Source organism: Rhinatrema bivittatum, chromosome 12 (assembly GCF_901001135.1).
Source record: "Rhinatrema bivittatum chromosome 12, aRhiBiv1.1, whole genome shotgun sequence".
Lineage (NCBI taxonomy): Eukaryota > Metazoa > Chordata > Amphibia > Gymnophiona > Rhinatrematidae > Rhinatrema > Rhinatrema bivittatum.
This window is the reverse complement of record NC_042626.1, coordinates 49,509,482-49,534,717: the sequence shown is the minus strand read 5'-3', so window position 1 is coordinate 49,534,717 and position 25,236 is coordinate 49,509,482. Positions and strand designations below refer to the sequence as shown.

Genomic DNA, 25,236 nt, shown 5'->3' with positions numbered 1-25,236 from the left:
GGAAATTTGGTTGACGCTTGATCAGCTAGACCAGGGGTAGCCAACTCCGGTCCTTGAGAGCCACAAACCGGCCAGGTTTTCAGGATATCCACAATGAATATGCATGAGACAAATCTACATACAGTGGAGGCAGAGCATGCAGATCGCTCGTGCATATTCATTGTGGATATCTTGAAAACCTGGTTTGTGGCTCTCGAGGACTGGAATTGCCCGTCTTTGAGTTAAACTGAGATTTTGCTTTCATAGTCAGAGCTGGGGGCCCCGAAACACTAATGTTGATTTCTGCAGGGCAATAAGAGCACTTAAATTCATGGCAAAGACCCACCTGAAGCGCTGCAGATAGTCTCAGTACCAAGTGCTGGGTACATCGGTGGTAGCGAATAAGTAATACGTTAAAATAAAATACAGAATATCAATGGTTACAACTACAAGTGGGAGCAGGACTCATAAAACTCAGTGGTCAGACTTGGGCTTATCATGCATGGGGTGCTATTTAATTGTATGCCCCAGGACTGGGTATGGGGCTGTCTTTAGGAAGATGAGAATGACGTGACCACACCAGGCCCTACAGTTGGAAGGGGGTTCCAAGCAGTCACGGTAAAAAGACCTAAAGCTGACCTTGTAGCATGGGCTGGCTGCTGAAGAAGGGAGGACGAGTCCTGTGTGTGCAGGGGGTCTCACCTTCTCCCCAAAGTTGGGCAAGCTGCTGGGGCCACTCTCGGGACTCGGCTGCAAGGACAGCTTGGGCCCTATGAAGACTCCTGTATTTCATTACCATACCAGGCTTCAGAATTCGGCAGCCAGAATCCTAACCAACACCAACAGAGGTTCGCACATCACTCCCATACTACGGAACCTTCACTGGCTGCCAATAAAATATAGAATAATGCACAAGGCCCTCACCACAATTCATAAAACCATATACAATCAGCAGCAACTAGACCTCCAGATTCCTCTCAAATTATATTCATCCTCAAGACCTATAAGAGAAGCGTACAAAGGTACCCTGCAAGTTCCCCCAACAAAAGCCACGCGACTATCATACACCAAAGAACGAGCATTCTCTACAGCAGGTCCAACTATCTGGAACAATATGCCCACTGACCTCAGACTAGAACCTTGCCTTCGAACTTTCCGCAAAAAACTTAAGACCTGGCTCTTCCTCCAGGCCTTCCCCTAACTCTCTAAGCCATTAATTGTCAACCGGACAGGACTCTGCTTTACCGGCTAACGCCCCACTATGTTTAGACATTATAATTAAGCCGCCATTTCTTTTGTTCCATTGCCTTTTCTAGTTCTCTTCAGTTACACTGTCCTATACCTCTGACTAGCCTAGCCTCCAAGTTATTTACCCTTGTTATATGTAACTTCCGCTTCTAGTGAATTGTTCTTGTTTAAGTTATACCCTTTGTTACATGTAAACCGATCTGATATGAAATTTTTCATGAAGGTCGGTATAGAAAAGTGTTAAATAAATGTAAAGGCAGTCCTGACTGGGTATCGCAGGACTGGAGTAATTCATTGTGTTACTTGCTGTGTGGAAGGGTTACAAGCAACAGGCTTGATGATGCTACTTCAGAGAGCCAGTGCCTAAGGTGAGAGGTTCAGGGAATGCATCATCTAGAGCAGACCTGGGCAAGGGGCGGCCCGCGGGCTGAATCCGGCCCGCCTACTGCTGAGAGCAGACGGGGAATGAGGCGTTCATTCTCCGCTCCCTCGCTCCCCGATTGGCCGGCCAATCGGGGAGCGAGGGAGCGGAGAATGAACTGGTTTTTTTTTTTACAGCGTCCGGGGGGGGAGGAGGGAGTGACTCGAGCGAAGGCACGCTGTCCGATTGGCCGGTGCTGGGCAAGCCTTGCCCAGCACCGGCCAATCGGGCAGCGTGCCTTCGCTCGAGTTTCTTTCCTACATATGTCACGGAGTTTTTTGCCGGTCCGCGGCGCGCGCTCCCGGTCTCTCCCGCTGCCGTTGCCGCTGGGCTGTCAGCACGTTCAAGCCCAGTGGAAACGGCAGCGGTGTTGGAAGAAGCTATGGCACCCGCGGCTGGCCTTTTCTTCTTCCCGCGCCTGCCCCCCCCCCCCCTCCCGTGACCCGAAACAGGAAGTGATACACGGAGCGGTGCGCGGGAAGGAGAAAGAGCCGTGCCGTGTCGGCTGCAGCATCGGCCCCCGAGCAATTGAACCAGCCGGCAATCGAGAAGAGTCAGCAGCATGAGCCTCCCGCGGCCGAAGGGATTCTTCTTTCTTGGCCTGCGGGGGCTCATGCTGCTGACTCCTTTCTCGATTGCCGGCTGGTTCAATTGCTCGGGGGTCGATGCTGCAGCTGACGCGGCACGGCTCTTTCTCCTTCCCGCGCACCGCTCCGTGTATCACTTCCTGTTTCGGGTCACGGGAGGGGGGCAGGCGCGGGAAGAAGAAAAGGCCAGCCGCGGGTGCCACAGCTTCTTCCAACACCGCTGCCGTTCCCACTGGGCTTGAACGTGCTGACAGCCCAGCGGCAGCGGGAGAGACCGGGAGCGCACGCCGCGGACCGGCAAAAAACTCCGTGACATATGTAGGGGGAAGAGGAAGTGAGTAAGAGAGAGTGAGAAGCAGCCAGCCAGCCTGTGTGTGATTGAGTGGTCAGAGAGCTGATGTGTGTTTGTATGTGAGAGACAATGAAAGTGATTGCTCAGGGAGATGACTGATGTGTATGTGAGAGTGTGAGGCATTAGTCAGGGAGGTGACTGATGTGTGTGTGTGTGTGTGAGAGAAAAAGCATGGAAGTGAGAAGTCTGGGTATGTGGGAAAGCATGAGCATAAGAAGCCTGGAGTTGTGGGAGTGAGAAACCTGGGTGAGTGTGCATGCATGAGAGAGAGAGACTGCTTGGTAAGGTGACTGTGTGTGTGTGTGAGAGAAAAAGACTGGTGTGTGTGAATGTGAGAGAATGTGATTCAGGGAATGAGAAGCCTGTGCAGGTGGAGAGTGAGCATGGAAATGAGAGAGACTGGTTGGGTGTAACAGAGAGAAAGTGATTATGGGAATGAGAATCCTGTGCATGTGAAGAGAGTGAGCATGAGAGTGAGAAACCTGGGTGTGTGTGAGACACAGCATGGGAGGGAGAAGCCGGTATATCTGAAAGAGAACTTGGGAGTGGGAAGCCTGTGTGTATGCATGAGTGAGATCAGGTGACTGGTGTGTGTGAGAGAGAGAGAAAAAGTGATTATGGGAATGAGAAGCCTGTGCATGTGAAGAGTGAGCATGGGAGTGAGAAACCCGGGTGTGTGTGAGACACATCATGGGAGGGAGAAGCCGGTATATCTGAAAGAGAACATGGGAGTGAGAGACTGGTGTGTGTGTGTGTGTGAGAGAGAGAGAAAGAAAGTGATTTTGGGAATGAGAAGCCTGTGCATGTGGAGAGAACAAGCATGGGAGTGAGAGACTGGTGAGTGAGTGTGTGTGTGTGTGAGAGAGAGAGAGACAGAGAAAGTGATTATGAGAGTGAGAAGACCATATATGCAAGTAGAACACGGGAGTGGGAAGCCTGTGTGTGTGTGTGTGTGTATGGCATGAGAGAAACTGTTCAGGAAGGTGACTGGTGTGTGTGTGCCAAAGACTGTTTGGGAGATGATTGGTGTGTGAGAGACAGAAACTGGTCATGGGGGCATGACTGGTATGGTGTGTGTGTGAGAGACATGGGCACTAAGGAAGAGGACCATAAGTATAGAGCTTAGCTTCTACTGCTGCTTCTGGTGTGTGCCATGGCCTGCAGGGAAGGGGAGTAGGAGAGCTGCTGGAGGGGGTAAGTAAAGGTGGCTTTAAGTTTATTTTTCTTGACTGCCATTTTAATTGTGTGATGTCTGCTTTTTTGAAATATTTATGAGTTTTTAATTGTTGGATGTTATTCTGTTCATAGCTGTTTAGAAACATTTATTCTGCTTATTAGTATAGTTTTACAATTATTTCTGTTTGGGGATCTATAGCTGCTTGTTAGTTCTGTTTTCCTAATAAGAGGTGTATTGGTGTTTAGGGTCTGATGTAATATTTGTAGTGTTGCCTTTTCATAGATAGGGTTGCTCCTGTTTGAGTGTATTCCATAATACAAGTGTAACTGTGTGCGGATTAGTTTATGTGCATTACTACAGATCCTGGGAGTATGTTATGTCGGTTCTGTGTCTGTTACCGAGATGAGATATTTTGCTAGCATGTAAGCGTTTGTATCGGTCTTATTTGTTGTGTTTTCTCAGAGGACATACATTGGTGGTAAACTGCTGTCTTTTCATAAGTAGGGCTATTGAGAACTGAGTTAATTATATTAGTCCGGCCCTCTAAAACCATCCCAATTTCTCATGCGGCCCCATGGGAAAATTAATTGCCCACCCCTGATCTAGAGAGAGCAATTCTCTCAGGAGCTGATTCTGCAGCGTAAGAAACTATTATTGGGGCCTCGAAATAGAAGGTGCCCTCCCATCTCCCTGTATTACACTGGAGAGAATAAAGACCATCCCCAGGCATTTCTATCCCACCTGATCACATGGTGGACGGAATAAAGTCGATCCTCAAGCTTTTTACTTTCTTCCGTCTCATTGTGCCAGAGGAATAAACCTAAGCATTTCATTTGGTTCCTTTCTCCTTTCCAAAGCTTCAGCTGTAAATTACGTGGGCTTTTTTTTTTTTTAAATTTTGCATTTGTAATTAGATGGTGGAACAGATGGTGCAGCCTCAGCTCTGATGTGATTTATAATAGTCTCCTGTCCTACCACGTGAGCCTTCGTCGACCAGAGAGGTGTGGGCAGACAGAAAGTCAGGGGGGGCTGTACCTTACAAGGGGGATTGTGTTTCAGCAGATCAGTGCCTTGATGACAGCATAAGCGCATGTCTAGCGTGAATAACCTCCTCAGAGATAAAGCATCTGGTTTCTCACGGGCAGAGGGGGTCTCCAAATGGGTTTGCCTTGCTCATACCTCTCATTCCTAAGGCAGGGGATGTGGGGGAATGATCTCAATATCTCACATTTCCTGCTAATGCCCTTATTAGTACTTGGCATTGTGCCAAAGAGAACCGCCTCCTGGCATTCTTAGGGTGTAATCGGAATGGGTGCCGTATCAAGGTGCGCTTAGAAATTCTTCTTTAATCAATGTTATTGAGACTATTTCTGTAACTTTCTGCCCCATTTTCTTGATCTCTATAATCATCTGCTATAGGAAACTTTTTCCTGTTTTCCTCCAGATTATTTCAGTGAATTGAAATTCTAGTTTCAATGAAGCCCTTCAGAAGGGAGGCTGTGCCACTTATAGCATCTGCCACAAAACCTCTGTTCTGCCAGGGGATCCTCCCTCACTTCCATGGGCACTAAACTCGCTCCTTGCAGTCTCTCTTAACTAGGAAGCTCTGAGTCAGGCAGTGCCCACTGTATGGACAGGAAGCTCTCATGGAGTGGGGAGGGTGTAAGAAACCACGCACTGAGAAAGGAGGCATGGGGAGAAGGAGAGGCTACATGGGAGTGGAGAAAGAGGCACTTCTGGGAAGGGGGCAGAGACAAGTTAGGCTGGGTAAGGGAAGCAAGAGTTTTGGGGAGGCAGTGGTTTTCATGGTGTTATGGCTAGCGTCAGTCTTGAGCAAGCACTCAAGGTTTGGCATACCAAGGCTCTCTTGGTGGAAGAGGTGTGCCCTTGCAGTGGTGAAGACTATCCAAGTCCCGGCCACTCCGCCGACCTACACGCCCTGGGAGATCACACTATTATGGTGGTCTCTGAACAGTCCTCTGACTGTTCCCAGCCCTTTCGGACCTGCCGCAGGGAGCAACAGAGGTGGCAGGCTGGACGGAGGTCAGGTTGGCACAGGACTGAAGCAGATAAGGCGAGTCCTTGGAACTTGGAGCAAATCACAGAGGAGTTCAGGACGAAGACAGGAACAAGAGGGATGAGCAGGACCCTCAGGTGCTCTACCAATCCATTGCCAACGGGTGGCCCCAATGGACGGTTGCGGACCACACTGTCTCCTTCGCGCCCTACACAGCCAACAGGCTGGTCTCGGACCACGAGAAGAGCGGGAGAAGCTCGGGAAGTCACTCAGCACAGGGTAGTGGAAACCCTTCAGGTCCTCCAGAGTCAGAACTAGGAATCAGAAGCAAGAGTCTAGGAACTCGGAACACAAGCAGGAACTCTCGGAGGCATGGATCCCACATCCTGGAGCATCAGGACTGGAGCAACTGGAACAAGCAGGAACATCAGGAAGTCCAAGGGAGACATAGCCTAGGTAGACTAGCCCCATCAGGAACACTGGAACACACAGGAAGTCCAAGGACGACATAGCCAAGGTAGACTAGCCCCATCAGGAACACTGGAACACACAGGAAGTCCAAGGACGACATAGCCAAGGTAGACTAGCACCATTGCAAAGCAAGGACCGAGTGAAGAGGAAGTCCTTTTATAGGACAGGAACAAGCAACTCCCTGGGAGGAGTTCAGATGGGCCACACCTGGCTGGCCCTATAACTGGAGAGAAGAGCTGCGGGCTGACCCCTAGGGAGAAGGGCGGGGCCCAAACCAGGAAGTCCAGGCGAAGACTGAAGCAAGGCCCCGAGGACGTCAAAGGCAGGACCCGAGGACGTCGAAGGCCTCCCAGGCCATGGTGCAAAACCTGGGCAACCAGATCAGGCGAGGCCCCAGCTTCAGAGCGGCCTCCAGAGAAAGGTGAGAGGCCTCCCGTAGCTCCAGCTACTAGAGGAATCGTAACACATGGATTGAGAGATCATGGAAGACTGGAGAAACAGAATGGACTGGAAAAAGTTTTGGAGAGGGAGAGAGAAGGTGAGATGTGGGAAGGAAGGCAGGGAGAGAGAAGGTGAGATGGGAGAGTATTTTGGGAAGGAAAGGAGAGGAGGTGGATTGGAGAGAGGCAGTATTGGGGAGGAAGGGAGGTTCCTCAGTAAATGGTCATGGGATAGGAGGCAGTGTCTGGTTATGAACTAGTAACTGGTTAAAAGGCAATAAAGGGTAAGACTAAATAGTCAGTTTTTGAAATGGAGAAAGGTCATTAGTAGATTGGTACTAGGACCTGGTGCTATTTAACGTATTCATAAATAATCTGGAAAAGGGAATGACGAGTGAAATAAACTTGCAGATGACACAAAATTACTCAAAGTTGTTAAAGCAGCAGCAGCGGATTGCAAGGACCTGTAGAAGGACCTTGTAGGAGACTGGGCAACTGAATGGTAGATTACTTTTTAATTGCAATTTTATGTGCATAGGAAAAAATAATCCCAACTACAAGTACATCATGCTGGGTTCTGTATTGGGAGCCACCACCCAGGAGAAGGACCTGGGTAGACAATACATTAAAATCCTCAGCTCAGTGTGCAGTCAAAAAAAAAAAAAAAGCAAACAGAATGTTAGGAATGACCCGAAAAGTGATGGCGAATAAAACAGAAAATATCATATTGTCTCTGGATCGAGCCATGCCACAATTGGGCATTGAGTTTTGGTTGCAGCTCTGGTTGCCCTTACCTCAAGAAAGACAGAAGTGGGAAAGGTGCAGAGGAGGGCGACGGCAATGGTAAAGGGGATGGAGCTCTCCTTTGAGAGGCTGTGCAGGCTCGGGCTCTTCAGCTTGGGAAAGAGACGGCTGAGAGGGAACACGACAAAAGTTTATAAAGTCAAGAATGGGATGGAACTGATAAAGGACAGCTATTCACCTTTTCAAATAATACTAAAACAAGGGGACACTTCCTGAAACTTAAGTCATAGAAAGTACTTTTTCCAGCTGTGGGGTCTGTGGCCAGAAGACGTGGTCAAGGTGACAGCATAGCGGGGTTTAAAATAAATTGGAACAAGTTCCCGGAGGAAAAGTCCATTACACATTATTAGCCAGGTAGACTTTTTTTTTTTTTTTTTTACATTTGAGGTTTATAACTTTTATAAACAAAATATATACTTAGATACAGAAAACATGATATTAGTACAAATAAAGGCATCCATAAATTAAAAAAAAATCTTTCCAGTATCCATTAGACCACAGAAAGAGGGGGAGGAGTACAAAAATAAGGGAGAACAAAGGAAATCAATGCCAGGTAGACTTAAAACAAAAAAACAAACAAAAAAATTGCTATCCCTAGGCATAAGTAATAAAAAAAAATAAATAATAATAATAGTACTTTTTGGGATCTGTTTGTATTTTTATGTTTAAAAGCTGTTTAAAGACTTGTAGTCCACCCCGAATACAAGTGACAGGCAATAAAAAATGTAAAATAAAATAAATCTGCTGGGTACTTGTAACCTGGACTAGCCACTGTCAGAGAAAGGATGCTAGGCTGAATGGACCTTGGCTGAATTAGCCATGCTGTCTGGGATGTCCCTCCGGGTGGCCTTGAGGCGGAGCTTTATGTAGCTGGTACGGAGCTTTGGTCTGTGCGGTCTTTCTGCGCGGCTCAGTGCCCTCTGTCTCCTCAGTCTGCTTTTTCCATGCTGCCAGTCGCACGTGGAGCTTTTTTCTCAGCAAGGAAAGGAAAAAAAAGAAAACAAAAGCACTTTTCAGTGCTAACATGGGGCTGAGACTACCTGGCTTTAAGTACTGCCAGTGCGGTAAGGTGATGTCCATCACCAACGGCCACAATTACTGCTACATCTGCCTGGGCCCGGACCATGACCAATCATCCTGCCGCGACTGCGGCCGGATGTCCCCCTGGGCCCAGCGACAGCGTGCAGAAAAGATGGCCCGACTACGAGGGCTCCTATGTCCCGCCATCGGAGTCCCACTCCTCGCCGGGGCCCAGCACAGAACGGCCTGAAAAGAAGAAAAGGGCCTCCTCTCTTGGGCCTCAAGGCAAGGCCAAGCGGACCAAGACCCCTACGGCCAAAGACCCCAGCCCCTCGAGTCAGCCGCCATGGTCCAGGAGTCCAGCTCACACGACTGTACGAGAGCGGGACTGCCGTCCACGCAACGCAACGCAAAAACCGACGCAGGAGCCCAAACGTGTCGACCTAACCCCGACGCACGACTTTCCCACCATGCGTCGGGTGATCGGTGCATCGACGCTCTGTGCTCGACCTCGAGCCCTGACGCACGACGCAGTGCGCGACCCATCGACTGGGCCCAGTGAGATCGAGCTCAGGATCAGGCTGCTCTGCGTCATAAGGACACTGCAAAGCACCTTTCACACAAGCATCAGCGAGACCCGCAGGGGAACGATATAGTGTTATCTGAATACCCCGACTTGGAGGCTTCCTCGTCCTCATTGCTGAGGGTGTACTCTGACATCTCATCTGTATCCAAGCAGAGGAGGAGATTGCCGCAGCTACAGGAGCCGCTAGTGGATCTTCCCTGCCTTCCGCTGGTGGATCCCCCTCTGGCACACCGACCCCAAGGCCCAGACTCTGACATTCTACTCGCCACTCTCCCAGGTCCTTTGGGGACCCGTATCTCCCCCCCCTTCCAAGGGGGGAGGGAAACACCCAGCACCGCAACTCGCTCCAGCCCCCAGCAAGAAAGCCCTAGCGGAATAGGCCATCTCCCAGATCTCAGCTGTTCTCTCAGGGCTTTTTGCATCCCTGAAGCCCGGTGACCACACACCGCCTCTGGCTAGTCCATTGTCTGGCGAAGGCCCTCTCGAGGAGGACGGGCAACCGGCCAAGGGGAGGCCGCTGAAGTGAGCACGTCCCCCCTTCTCCCCAATTCTCCCCCCAACCAAGTTCACCTTCTCAAGGCTCGCCACCCTCATCACCGGGGTCATCTATGGGGATGCCATCTGACCCACTTGAGGAGCCACCCAAGCCCTCCTTCCCACCGGAAGACCTCTTCTATTTGAAATTTCAGATATCAGAGTAAACGTGCATGGTGTCCTACAGGGAGTGTGAGGTTCCCAAAATCATGAGCCCACTTTGGCTCAGGTTGTTGTCTTTCAGTCTCCTGTCCTGGGATGGTGGCTGGGACATAGGCCCAGGGACATGTGAGGCTTCCTTGGCATCCAGAAGACCAAGAGGTGTTAATCCCCCTACTCTTCATACTCCATGGGACATTACCTAAGAGTTCTGAAGAGTGGATTTCTGGTAGGAGTCAGAGTGAGGACTGCCAGACTTGGGGGGGGGAGTCTGCTTGCAACGTTGTCAACAGAGCCTCATCTGAAGTTGTAGCAGGAGGAATTTCCAGTTTCCCAATGTGAAGGAGCTGCCTCCAGTTTTCAGGTACCATGGGAGTGCAGATTTACCAGGGTCTCTGGCTTTGATTTATTGGAACTTTATTCCTGTATCGACGTGCACTATGCCAAAGTGTACCTGCAGTGAATTTCACCTGCAATCAAGTTAACTGCTAAAAGGATTTATTTTGGAACAGCTGATTATGCACAGTGCATTTATCTAACTGGAAGAGAGTAGAAGAAGATGGCAGAAGATCTCCAGCCAGTCTAAAAGCCTTGGCATAATTTTCCCTCCCCCTCCCTCTCTGTTGGGGAAAAGTACCAGGGAGCATGGGTGAGAATGTGGCCTCAGCACTCCCAAGTGAGCGAGTGCAACAGGGGTTACAGTTACAATATGTCAAAAACAGAGTGACCCCCTACCAAGGCTGTATTAAAGTAGCTGTACCAGGAAGGGGTCCTGCAATGCACTTTGTCTGGGAGGGTATAGAGTCCAACAGGATAAAGATCATACAAGAGACTAAATGCTCAGTAGACTCTATATGGGTAGAAATCCCATGTGTGTTGGGTAAAAGTATAGTGATAGGAGTATACTACCGTCCACCTGGCCAAAATGATCAGACAGTTGATGAAATGCTAAGAGAGATCAGGGAAGCTAACCAATTTGGCAGTGCAGTAATAATGGGACATTTAAATTACCCCAAAATTGACTGGGTAAATGTAATATCAGGACATGCTAGAGACATGAAATTCCTGGATGGAATAAATGACTGCTTCATGGAGTATTTGGTTCAGGAACCAACAAGAGAGGGAGCTATTTTAGATCTAATTCTTAGTGGAACGCAGGATTTGGTGAGAGAGGTAACGGTGGTGGGGCCACTTGGCAATAATGATCATAACATGATCAAATTTGAACTAATGACTGGAATGGGGATAATAAGTAAATTTACAGCTCTAACACTAAATTTGTAAAAGGGAAACTTTGATAAAATGAGGAAAATAGTTAGAAAAAAATGAAAGATGCAGCTGCAAAGGCATGGACATTGTTTAAAAAATGCAATCTTAGAAGAGCAGTCCAGATATACTCCATGCATTAAGAAAGGTGGGAGGGAGGCAAAACGATTACCAGCATGGTTAAAAGGTTAAAATTGGAAGAAGGATCAATCTGAAGAAAATAACTTGACAATGCTTATGCTTTTTCCTAAGTGTTAAGGCAGGCTATCATTTTGAAATGAAGTTGGCCACAGAGTAAAAACTTATAACAAAAAATGTTTAAAATATATCCGAAGCAGGAAACCTGTGAGAGAGTTGGACTGTTAGATGACTGAGAGGTTAAAGGGGCTCTTAGGGAAGATAAGGCCATTGCAGAAAAATTAAATGAATTCTTTGTTTCTGAGTTTTTCTAATGAAGATGTTGGAGAAATACCAGTTCCGGAGATGGTTTTCAAGGGTGATGAGTCAGATGAACTGAACCAAATCACTATGAACCTGGAAGATGTAGTAGGCCACATTCACAAACTAAAGAGTAGCAAATCATCTGGACCAGATGGTATGCACCCCAAGGTTCTGAAGGAACTGAAACCTGAAATTTCAGATCTTTTAGTTAAAATTTGTAACCTATCATTAAAATCATGCATTGTACCTGAAGACTGGAGGGTGACCAATATAACCCCAATATTTAAAAAGGGCTCCAGGGGCGATCCAGGAAACTATAGGCCAGTGAGCCTGACTTCAGTGCTGGGAAAAATAGTGGAAACTCTTCTAAAGATCAAAATCACAGAGCATATAGAAAGACATGGTTTAATGGAACATAGCATGGATTTACCCAAGGGAAGTCTTGCCTCACAAATTTACTTCATTTTTTTGAAGGGGTTAATAAACATGTGGATAAAGATGAGCCAGTAGATGTAGTGTATTTGGATTTTCAGAAGGCATTTGAAAATTTCCCCATGTGAGGCTTCTAAGGAAACTAAAAAGTCATGGGATAGGAGGCAGTATCCTTTTGTGGATTAGAAACTGGTTAAAAGACAGGAAACTGAGAGTAGGATTAAATGATAAATTTTCTCAGTCGAAAAGGGTAAATGGTGGAATGCTTTTCAATATATTTATAAATTATCTGGAAAGGAATACGATGAGTGAGGTAATTAAATTTGCAAATGATACAAAATTATTCAGAGTAGTTAAATCACAAGCAGACTGTGATACATTACAGGAGGACCTTGCAAGACTGGAAGATTGGGCAGCCAAATGGCAGATGAAATTTAATGAGGACAAGTGCAAGGTGATGCATATAGGGAAAAATAACCCATGCTGTAGTTACATGTTGTTACGTTCCATATTAGGAGCTACCACCTAGAAAAAAGATCTTGGTGTCTTAGATAATACATTGAAATCGGCTCAGTGTGCTGTGGCAGTCAAAAAAGCAAACAATGTCAGGAATTATTAGGAAGGGAATGGTGAATAAAACTGAAAACGTCATAATGCCTCTGTATCGCTCCATGGTGAGACCACATCTTGAGTACTGTACAATTCTGGTCTCCGCATCTCAAAAAAGATATAGTTGCGATGGAGAAGGTACAGAGAAGGGCAACCAAAATGATAAAGAGGATAGAACAGCTTTCCTATGAGGAAAGGCTAAAGAGGTTAGGGCTGTCAGCTTAGAGAAGAGACTGCTGAGGGGGGATATGATAGAGGTCTTTAAGATCATGAGAGGTCTAGAACGGGTAAATGTGAATCTGTTATTTACTCTTTCGGTTAATAGAAGGACTAGGGAGCACTCCATGAAGTTAACAAGTAGTACATTTAAAACTAATCTGAGAAAATTCACAATTTGTTGCCAGAGGATGTGGTTAGTGCAGATAGTGTAGCTGGGTTTAAAAAAAGTTTTGGAGAAGTTCTTGGAGAAGTCCATTAACTGCTGTTAATCACGTTGTCTTAGAAAATAGCCACTGCTATTACTGGGATCTACTTAGTGTTTGCCAGGTTCTTATGGCCTGGATTGGCCACTGTTGGAAACAGGATGCTGGGCTTGATGGACCCTTGGTCTGACCCAGTATGGCTATTTCTTATGTTCTAAATTTCAAATCAGGGGGAAGGTGACCTACTTTTTGAAACTGCTCCATGGTCTCCTACCACCTTAATCTGGCCTTGTCCTCCCCTCCCTATATCCATCTATCTGATATGTGGCTGCCTTGCACTTCCCACCAGCCCTGCAGCTGCCAGGTTCATTTAACAAGTGTTTCCTCCCCATGCAGAGAGGTGCCACTAATTGAAGCCTGCATATGGTGCCAGGGTGGGTGCTAACTTTGTACGAGGAGAATAATGGCCAGGGCCACCGCTGGGCAGGCCTCTCCCCATATTTCACCTATAATGACCAAAAAGCTTCTGCTATATACCCCCAGTACCTATAATATAAAAACCAATACGGGGTATTGAAAATTAAGTGCCAAGCTCTAAAGTCGGGTACCTCTACTGAAGCTACTAACCATTCTTTAGGTTAAAACCTAGAGGTGTTTAAATACCGTTTTGCTCTTATCTGAACAGCAATTAATGGGATCTTGTCCCTTTTTATTCATGAATTTTTAAAAAAAAATTTTATGCAAATAAAAACTCGCTGCTGATCTGCATTCAGTCTCTGTATGTAGGACAGAAAAAAAAATACTCTCTCGATGTCGTCAATCTCACGATTCTGGAGAAAATAATACTTTTGGCACTTATCTGTACTGTTGTTCAAAATGGCTTTGCTTAGCAAACCTCTCACTTAGAAAAGATGGCAGCCATATTAATGAAAAGCGCTGACTTCAACCCTCTCTAGCCCCTGAAGCAGACACATGGCGTCGAAACACTGTCAGTGTCAGACGGGCACTAGCCAATATATTGAGAGAATTGCTAAGCAAACCCATCTTGAACAACAGTACAGATAAGTGCCAAAGATTTTATTTTCTCTGGAGTTGTGAGAATGGTGACATTGAGAGAGCCTCTTTTTTTTTTTTTTTCCTGCTCTACACATAGAGACTGAATGCAGTTCAGCAGCGAGTTTTTATTTTAAAATTTCATGAATAAAGGACAAGATCCCATTAATTGCTGTTCAGGTAAGAGCAAAACGGTATTTAAACACTTCTAGGTTACAACCTAAAGAATGGTTAGAAGCTTCAGTAGAGGTACCCGACATTAGAGCCTGGCACTTCATTTTCAATAATCTATATTTCACCTGCCAGGAAGGCGGAGATGCAAATCTGCTACATCCCTGCTGGGTGAAAACCCAACTGCTAATTATAAGAACATATAGTGCAGGCTGCAATTAATGGTCCACACCCATGAACTAGAAAGCGGTTTCAGACTGACTTCAAGTGCATTCCAAGAAACAAGGCTTCTGCAAAAGAGACCTGTGCGGGCTGGGGAATTTAAAGCCAACATCCTTCTGATTGTTAGGTGGCTCTAATGGCCGATACAGTACAGTATCCGGTGGAGCGCACTGCTAGCTCGCGTTTGGCCGCGCGTTTTCCATGCGCTGTTTTTACCCCTTATACAGTAAGGGGTAATAGCACGTGGGAAACGTGCGGCCAACCCCCCCGAAACTAATAGCGCCCGCAACATGCAAATGCATGTTGATGGCCCTATTAGTTATTCCCGCATGATACAGAAAGTAAAATGTGTAGCCAAGCCGCACATTTTACTTTCAGAAATTAACGCCTGCCCAAAGGCTGGCGTTAATTTCTGCCGGCGCTGGGGAAATGTACAGAAAAGCAGAAAAAATGTACAGAATGTACAGAAAAGCAGTTTTTTCTGCTTTTCTGTACACCCTCCGACTTAATATCATAGTGATATTAAGTCGGAGGCCACAAAAATTTAAAAAAATTAAAATTCTAAAAACTAAAAAGTCAAATGTGCCCGTGGGTCGGAAGACGGACGCTCATTTTAGCCGGCGTCCGTTTTCCGAACCCGTAGCTGTCAGCAGGCTCAAGAACCGACGCCGGGAAAATAGAGCATCGGCTGTCAAACCCGCTGACAGCCGCCGCTCCTGTCAAAAAGGAGGCGCTAGGGTCGCGCTAGGGTCCTTTGCGCCTCCTTTTTACCGCGGGCCCTCATTTAAATACTTGATTGCAAGCCCAGGAGAGTGGCCTGCGCACGCGTTGGGAGAGCGGGCGCTCGCCTCAGAGCGCCCGCTCTCCCGCGGGATTTACTGTATCGGCCCCAAAAGATTGTAGCTTGCTTTCGAATCAGTGCGGCTACCGGAACTCGGCGCTAAGGTGCAGGCAGGTTAATATTTTTGCTTTCACACATTTTCAGATATCTTTGAAACACGCATCTCCTGTTTGTGCTGCCACACCTGGGCTAGCCCTGGTTGCGGGAAAAGCTGCTTATCTCGGCCACGACGGAGTGGAAGCTCAACCTGTCTCTTCCATTGGTGCTCCCTTACAAAGGCACAATCGAGACAGTTTGCCAGAGGGCCGGAGGATCATTGCACCGTAAAATACAGCAAGAGATGAAAAAAAAATCCAAAGACCCCCACCATGGCACCCCCTCCTCAGCACTCTTCCCCTGTCCAGCCAGGATCCCCTCCTAGGTGCTGAGTTTCATCCATAGAGGACCCCTCTACCCCCGAGCTATATGCCATCACTGCACAAGTCTGTTACATGAGAGAAGGGGGATTAGCTGACTGATTCTCCCCCCACTCCTCACCCTCTTGTATCTGGAGGCTGGCAATTCTCTACTCTTAGTGACTTCATGTTTCCTACGGCCTAATACTTGACAGACAGGCACATCTGTCAATGCCATCTATGATTAGTTATTTGTGTCACTGTTTTATTTTCGATCTGTTCACGCAGCCTGCTGCCTCCTCCAGGACCCGTGGAAAAAACGCGGCTTTTGTCCTTTTAATCTGGCGTTCTCGGTCGGCACGCTGACACAGACTAAAATCTTTCCATGAGCCCGCACCCGCTGATCTCTGCCTCTCCCTGCACAGGCGCTTCAGCTCATGAGCCATCCCAGCCACCTCGGACCCGCCACATCCAGGAGCCATTGCCGCCCCGTCCTGTGCCAGTCCCTCAATCCCTGCCATCCTATACGCACGGCGCCGCACGGGGGTGGGGGGGATAGACTCACCGCACGACGGCTTCTCCCAAAAACCAGGAAAGAAGGAAGGGGGGTCTCTTCTTTTTTTTTTTTTTTTTTTAAATAATGCTTAGGGTCTGGTAGGAGTTTCCCTTTTTGTCTGTGAGTGTCTGCAGCGCTGGCTCAGAGCTGAGAGGCAGCTTCCTGTGTTCTTGGCTTTCTCTGAGGCCCCCAGTTTTGCCAGCCCTTTCTTCAGCAGCCTGCAGCTTGTGATTGGCTACCAGCATCTCACATTAGATGTACCGGCTGCCTCTTCTGATACATTACCCCCACCTTCCCTCCTCCTCCTCTTCCTCCTCCTCTGCTCTCGGCTCTACCTTACTTTCTCTCTCTCTCCTGTTCCTCATTTCCTTCTGCCTATATTTCTCTCCCTTCTCGCCTCCCCTTTTTTTCTCTCACATTCTCCTCCGGCCTCTGCTCTCTCCCTTTTTTTTTTTCTCTCTCTCTCTCTCGTTTCCCTGCCTTTCTTTCTCAGTCCTCTCTCTTTCGCCTCCGCACATCATCGCTCTGCTTTTTTCCTTCACCCTCCTGCTGCCTCTCCCTCCTCCCCCTTTTTTTTTAGATCTCTATTTTTCTCTGTCCCTTACGTTTTTATATTCAGCTCATAGGAAAAAAAATCGATAGGATGTTAAAAAGCATCACAGGACTTGATTTATGTGAATCTTCACAGATTTTAGCAGTTGATTGGAAGACCGTGCACATTGTGCTTTAATGATTAAGTGACACTTCTGTTTACATAAGGCTCAGATTTAATCAGAACACTGGTTCACCTGTCTGTGGAGTAGAAAGGCTTTTGTTAGGCTGTTAACCCAATATATCACCTGACTGCTGAAAGCGTGTTTTTATGATGACCTACAATAATCCCCACACCTCCACCTGCAGGGACTAAATTATCATAACTAACAATTACACCCTATCAGCATTCACCTGTAAAGCAATTTGGCTACCAAATTCCTTCTTGCCAGAGGTCATGGAGTCTGAAACTGAAACCTCCAGCTACTGGAGGAGTAGCCGCTTGGTTAGAACAGCAGGCTGAGAACCAGGGAAGCCAGAGTTCAAGTCTTGTATAAGCAGAGCAGGGCCGGTGGAAGCACTACGTGAGCTAGGCCTGGCCCTGGGGTGCCACCGCCGCTCGCTAGCCATTGAGGCGCGGGGTGAGGCGGCTGCTTCAGGCAGCAGAATTTTGAAGCGGCAAAAACTGCCCCTTCAAAATTCTGCCCAGCCCCCGCCTCATCCTGCCTTACCCCCTGTCCCTCCCCCCCCCCCCCCCCCCCAAGACTCACGAAAACCCCTGGTGGTCCAGCGGGGGGCCCAGGTGCAATCTGCTGCTCCCAGGCCGTCGGCTGCCACTAACTAATATGGAGGAGCATGGATATGTGGACTTGTTCGCGTCCCCCTGCAACGGGAAGGTGACTCGGTTCTGCTCCCTGAACAGGTCAGACGGCAAACCAGCCTCTGACGCCTTTGCCTGACATTGGGACAGGGGTCTTCTGTATGCCAGTCTGTCCTTCAGAGTCTCTTTGAGGTGTAGAACCCAACTCTCCTAGCCTAGGGCCCATTATTTGGCTTCAGACTGTCTCCCCCTCTGTTGTGCCTGTTGGCACCTAGTTGGTGTCTGCTGGTCCCATTTTGAGTTGGGGAGCAGCCTGTAGCTAGGGATTCATCCATGTGTGAAGACTACCATCCTGCTTGTCCTAGGAGAAAGCAGAGTTGCTTACCTGTAACAGGTGTTCTCCTAGGACAGCAGGATGTTAGTCCTCACGAAACCCACCTGCCACCCTGCGGAGTTGGGTTTCTCCTAGGACAAACAGGATTGTAGTCCTCACATGGGTGTCATATGATGGAGCCTGGCACAGAAACATTTGTCAAAGTTTCTAGAAACTTTGACTGATACACTGAGCATGCCCAGCATGTCACTATCCCCGCATCCCCGCGAGGTCCTCCTTCAGTCTCTTCTTTTCTGCACAGCATTCGCCTCGCGATTGTGGATCTCTGCTCTTTTCAGAGTGTTTTTCTTAGTTCCTTTGCAGTTTTTCTGCGCCGGTTCCCCCTTCTTTCCCATCTGTGCTTCTTTAGGGCGGCGAGGTAAGTTATTTTTTTTAATTTTTTTTTTTTTCTCTTCTTTGCTGTCGATTCCCGGCAGTGTCACGTTTCAGTGACCATTGGTCTTTGACCGCTCGCTGACTCTTTTTCATGGCGTTGGGTTTTTGCTGATGCCCCCAGTGCCCATGGACCATGTCCATTACGGATCCGCACGAGGTTTGTATCCTCTGCCTGGGGGCGTCGCACGACGTCCAGGGGTGCCATCTTTGCGATCAAAACACCTCGAAGGGCCCAGCTAGACAAGATGGACAAGCTCTTTGGATCCAGAAAGTCTGATCCTTTGACTCCGGTGTTGGACGCCTCAACACCCAAGGGCCGGGGGGATCTGATTGACATAGATCCATCGGTTTCTACTCCCCCACCGGGGCCCCCTTGGGAAAGAGGAGCCAGAGATAGACCCTCAACAGCGTCATTGTGTTCTGGGACATTGGGATCTTCTCCATCCTCAGTGCCGGGGAAAGACTGAGCTGAGCACCCATGGGAAACCTCAGAAGCATTGTCACCGGTCACCATCATTGCACAGTACCGGGCTCAGGTCAGCGCCGGTGACCACCGTGATGCCCCCTAAAGTGGAGTGTTATTTTATTTTTTCATAATTCTATGTTTCGAGACTGAAGAGGGACCTTGCATGGACACATGGATAGTGGCATGCTGGGCATGCTCAGTATGCCAGTCAAAGTTTCTATAAACTTTGACATAAGATTTCTGTGCCGGGTTCCATCAGATGATGTCACCCATGTGTGAGGACTAACATCCTGCTGTCCTCGGAGAATACCTGTTACAGATAAGCAACTCTGCTTTATGTGAAAGAGAGTAAATAACTGATTCACATTTACCCGTTCAGGTCCTTTCATAATTTTGTAGACCTCTATCATATCCCCCCCCTCAGTCATCTCTTCTCCAAGCTGAACAGCCCTAACCTTTTTAGCCTTTCTCATAGGGAGCCGTTCTATGTCCTTTATCATTTTGGTTGCCCTTCTCTGTACTTTCTCCAGTGCAACTATATCTTTCTTGAGATGCGGTGACCAGAATTGTACACAGTATTCAAGGTGTGGTCTCACCATGGAGCGATACAGAAACATTATGACATCCACCGTTTTATTTGCCATTCCCTTCCTAGTAATTCCTAACATTCTGTTTGCTTTTTTGACCGCCATAGCACACTGAGCCGACTATTTTGACGTATTATCTACTATGACGCCTAGAACTCTTTCCTGGGTGGTAGCTCCTAATATGTGTAACTACAGCAAGGGCTATTTTTCCCAATATGCAACATCTTGCACTTATCAACATTAAGTTCATCTGCCATTTGGACACCCAATCTTCCAGTCTTACAAGGTCCTCCTGCAATTTATCACACTTTGCTTGTAATTTATCTACTCTGATACTGATAAGGAAGGCTGAGAGACTTCCCCCCCCTCATAGAAATAGGAAACCATGCTCTCTCTTTATTCTAACTAACTCACTGTATATGTCCACTCAAATATGACTGAAACCACCTATACACCATACCTCCTATTCCCATTTTTTTCATTGTTATAGACCCAATCATATGATTTATGGCAATTATTTATTCACCCCCAGCTTCTCTCTTTCAGGAATGATTACCTCTAGCCCTTTTTTAATTTGTTTAGGTTCTGAAATGAGGATGAGGAAGAAATGCTTTCTTGGGTCATCTTTTTGATGAGAAGTAGCTTCTCCCTTTGGTGAGGTAACACCGACTTTCTCATGGTCATCCATAATTGTATCAAAACATTTCTCTATACCCCACTTATAGACCAAATTTAATGGTATAGGATGAGGAAGGTTTCCTACAGCTTCTGCAACCTGCCTCCTCGGCCTTGTACACAGAATGCTATGGATTGTAATCATGAACCAACCTCCTTCCTACCCTTGATTTTTTTGAATATTTTATATGAAACAAATTTTTGTGAAAAAATTCTGTGTCTTGTGCACTTTAAAATCGGCTGAACAGCTCAATTTTCGTTTGTAGTTTTTTAAACATTAAACGCTATCAGCATCAATTTATCATCTGCCACTTCGGACGCTCACAACATCTATTTATCAAACGCCTCCTCTATATCCCAAAATTTGACTATAGTTTTATAATGAGTTCCCAATCAGCTTAGCTTATTAATTCCTCCCGACATGGCCATATTTCGACAAAACAAACTTTCTTTATCAAGGGAGTCTCTGTTCCTTCTCCTCACCGTCAGGCCGTCCTTCTTCACACAGATGGCGTCTTTTGCTGCTATCCTCTCCGTCTCTTTTTCTCCTTTTAAACTAGTCAACTGATCCAAATTGTACCAATGGGGAGAAACATACCTTACGTGATACGTATACATATAGATATTTTTGACCTCACCAATAGCGGAGATTGATTGTACGCCATCCATAATCGTATGCATCTGTGCAGTCTTCTCTTTTTCAGTATCTTTCCGAGACACCTCAGCTATCAAGGTATCAGGCTCTTGGAATGGCTTTAGCTTAGTGAGAGGATATTTCTGTTTCTGCACTCTGTGCTTGACTGACAAAACACAGCTTTCTTTTTAAAAAAAATCTTTGATTTAAGGCCTCTCCAATACTTCCTCTTTTTCATAGGATGTTTTCAGAAGAATAAGGTAGCCTGGCTTCTAGTTATACCTGGAAGGAGGTGCTTGTTCATTGCTTATCCCATCCCTCTTATAAATCTGATTTCTTCTTGTTTTGGTCTGAAAGCTAGTTCTTCCTTGTTATACATCATCTGCTGTCTTTCTAGTCAAAACTTCTAGATTTACTCCCCATGACTGTATGTGTAATCTGTATCAGAGTGCTTTTAATTGCTTCTAATGCCTGTTGATGTGCTTTTTAGGTGAAAAGACTAGATCAGTGACCAATGAACTTTGACATGCATGCTTTCTGCTTCCTTGGTAGAACAGAAGTTTTAGCTTTACAATTGTAAGAGCTGTGGAATCTCTCTGCTGGTGTGTCCTGAAGCTTGATGGTACCCTTTGAGCAACATTGGAATACTTCTTTTGATGTAAAGTGCAGTAGGTTTTAAGGAGTAGACCTCAAATCTACCAGTTGATTTATGGCTGATTGTCCCAATGACTTTAGAATCATAATTCCCAATATCTTTTCCTTGAATATTTCTGGCCCTGTGATCCTATCTCAGATCATCTTTCAGGTCAACACTTAGAACCTTCTTGCTGGTGTCTCATTCTCTGTGGGCTGTAACAGCTTTTGGAGCAGGAGTCACATCCATTTCTATGTGTGTTGTTGCAGTGTGTTTCTTACATTGCTTTTTCAATAGTATTTCATCTATATTCTGCTTTCCAGGACTTGAAAGAGGATTACATTCAGGTCCTGTAGGTATTTCCATAATCCCAGAGACCCTCATTTTCATATGTTAAATTCTCAGGAAAAATATAGAACATAGGGAAAATCAGTTGAAATAAATGACTCATTTTTCCGGGTAAATACTGGAGTTTATTTTGGTGGACAAAAACCAGGACAACATTAAGCAGATTCTCCCAGATTCTCCCATTAACCCCTCCTTCGGTTATATTGTAAACCGGCATGATGTACCCACGAATATCGATATATATAAAAGCGAATAAATAAATCCCCGTCCCCTGCCTCCCCCCACCTCACCACTGTAACAGCTTTCATTCTTACCCTGGTGGCTCCAGGCTGCTCCCTCTGTTCTTTGGCAGCAGAGCTTCCTGAGGCTCCTGCGCTCTGCAATTCTGCTTTGGTGCAGAGCCAGGGAGCAGGCCGGGAAGTGCTTCCGGTGGATAGGGCTTGCTTTAAATGCGTTCGTGGTATCAGATAGCAGGCACTTTGGCTGCTTGGGAGTGAGGAGATGGAACTTGAAACCCGGCGTAGACGGGTCCTGATGGGAAGGTGGGACTTTGAACACGGCAGGCACACACTGGCTTCCAGCAGGGGCCGGAGGCCTTGAAACGCTGCATCTGTAGTTCTGGAGCTGCTCTTAGAACCAACCTAAAATTAGAGTGAAGTATCTGTTTAAAACAATTGTCACCTTTTGGGAAACATCTGGGAATTTGTGGGTGAAAATCAGTTGAAAACGAAGGACTCTACTTATCCCCCACAGGACGGACAATCTAAGGAGCCTGTTTACTAAAGGTTGTCTCCTATTTTGTGTTTATGGGAAAAAATATTTAGTAAATAGGGCCTGTGTTTGTACCTGATACAATGGAGGGTGAAATGACCTGCCAAGGTGACAAGGAGCTGCAGTGGGATTTGGACCCTGGTTTGCAGGCCGCTGCTCTAACCACTGGACGACTGTTCCACTCCAGGTATAAATCCCCATTGTCGTGCTTGCTGAAGAATGTTTGGATGGGTGATGGCTTGTTGCTTGCCTTGCTTCCCATCACATCAAAGGTATGCTTTGTCATGACAGCTCTGAAATATCTCATTAGGTACTGAAGATCATAGAAACTCTTTCAGCAGCATTGGAAGGAAACTTTTACCATTCCTGTTTTGTGCCTTTTAGGTCCTGATTCTGATCATAGATGCTGGTGTCTTCCTGATCTGTTTCCTCAATAAGTGTTTGAGTCCTGCTCCCAGTATACTTTTGGTGAGTACTGACATGTCTGCAATCATGATCAGGTGGGAAATGTATCATCCCTGATAGTTTTCCTGGTTTGTTTTTTTTGCAGTTATGGAGGACTTTGATACATTCTTGGAATGATCCTTTCTCTTATCTTGTAGCTCACATTAGGTTTATAAGAGTCCCTTGGAATATCAGTTTGCTTTTTACTTATATTTTACTTACCATAACCACCAGCTTCCTTCTGGTCTGTTTTCTTTAAAAGGTTACGCGCGTAACCCTGAAAACCTGCTCCTGTGTGCGCCAAGCCTATTTTGCATAGGCCCGGCGATGCGCGCATTTCCCGGGGCTTGAAAAAATGGGCGGGGAGTGGGGCGGGGCAGGGCAGGACCAAAGCCTCTGGCACAGCGGTTGTGCCGGGGCTTGCACGCCAGCACTTGGCTGGCGCGCGCAACCTACGCCTGCCCAGAGGCAGGCGCAACTTCACCAACATAGGTCGGGGGGGGGGGTTTAGATAGGGCTGGGGGGCAGGTAAGGGAGGGGAAGGTGGGGGGGGGGGAGGCGGAAGGAAAGTTCCCTCCGAGGCCGCTCCAATTTCGGAGCGGCCTCGGAGGGAACAGGGAAAGCCATCGGGGCTCCCATAGGGCTCGGCGCGCGCAAAGTGCACAAGTGTGCATTCCCTTGCGCGCGCCAACCTCGGATTTTATAACATGCGTGCGGCTGCATGCGCATGTTATAAAATCGGGCATAGATTTAAAAATCTGGCCCTAAGTGTTTCACCATGCTTCCAGTCAGTATTCATAAGACTTTGTGTTCTTTGATTTGTAGCTTGCAGCAGGTTTTTGGTCATAGGTCTTATGTTCTTGACTGTTACTGCTGTCTTCTTTCTCTTTGCAGTTTTCTGATCCGACTCGAGTCGATGAATGCTTGTCTCTCTGCCTGTAACTGAGAGCGTGCTTTAAGGTCATCGTTCTTGCATATCTCATCTGAGAGTCTTCTTCATTCACATCACTTCCCATAATTTGTATGTATTTATTTATTTATTTATTTAAAAACCCTTTTTGGATATAAGAGAGCTCATTCAGGTAAGTGGAACTTCTGGTTAGTGCTGGCATCTTCCTGCTTATAATCCATAATGAATCCAGTCATGTGACTGATGGCAACAATTTGTTCATCCCCCGGTGTGTCTCTGCTCAGGAATTATTTCTTCTAGCTCATAGTTACTCTTTGGTGAATGTAAACAACTTATTTCTTCATGATTCCTTCTTAGGTCATCTTTCTGATATAAGAGCAAGCATGTGGAAAGAGCTAACTTCTGTCTATGGTCCTCCATAATTGTTTGGGTTTGTGTAGTCTTTTTGTACAATATCTTTCCGAGACACCTTAGCTGGTAAGGTTTCAGCTTCTGGTAATAGTTTAAAGATAGAGAGACAATTTATTTTGGTTTGAGTACTTGGGTTTTGCTTTGTAAAACGTGATGGTGCAAGGCCCTCTCCACAATACTTACTCTTTTCTGTAGGATCTTTTAAGGTCTTTCAGAAGGATAGGCTTGCATAGCTTGTGGTTACAGCTGGAAGGAGGTTTTTGTTCATTGTTTATCCCATCATCTATCTTCTCAGATGTAATTTCTTGTTTTCATCCACATGCAAGTTCTTCTGTTTCTTTCTTGTCATAATCTCTAGACTTACTCTGCACAGTCGGATGTGTAATTTGCATCAGAGAGCTTTTGATTGGTTCTAGTCCTTGGTAGTGGCCTTCAGGTGAAGACTGTAGATTGGTGACTGATGTTCCCTGTACGTACCAGGATCAGTCCAGACTGCTGGGTTATGCCTCCCCTCCAGCAGATGGAGTCAGAGAGAAAACTGAAGGCACTCCCTAGATATACTGGTGTGCCACCTGCGATCCTTCAGTATTTTCTCTGACTCTAGCAGATTGAGAGGCATAACCTGCGGTCCTGTCCCGGTTAGGCTATTTGTGCTGGGGCTTTGCTCTTTTGAACTGGAACAAGTGCTGACTTACCTTCTGGTCTTTGTTGTTCAGTGTTGTCAGTCAGGTTTGTCATTGGTATTTAGCGCAGCGACAGCGCGGAGCAACAGCACAGCGCTAAGTGGCAGGGCAGGCACAGAGGGCATTGCCCTCCTGGAATACCCGGATTAGTGTCCCAGTAGGTTGGGGGAGAGATTACCGGTGGGGCCGGTCACCCTCCCCCCTATGTCCCCAGGGTCCCTTACCCTGAAGGGGGTTTAAAAAAAAAAAAAAAAAAGTTTTAAAGTTTCCTTTTCTTGCCTTCGAGCCACGTCAGGGCCTGTTGGTGACAGGCAGTGAGCTTTTGCTACTAGCCCCGGCCTGCCGTGCCT

General features: G+C 46.8%; 1 protein-coding gene across 1 annotated transcript in view; it reads right to left on the bottom strand.

The window, feature by feature from the left end:
- Nucleotides 1-16,492, bottom strand: part of LIMD2 (LIM domain containing 2) — a 53,443-nt gene extending 36,951 nt beyond the window's left edge. Inside the window, exon 1 of the mRNA XM_029574040.1 lies at nucleotides 16,213-16,492. The gene's annotated coding sequence lies outside the window, so the exon portion shown is untranslated. The remainder of the gene's footprint in view (nucleotides 1-16,212) is intronic.
- Nucleotides 16,493-25,236: the final 8,744 nt, after the last annotated feature.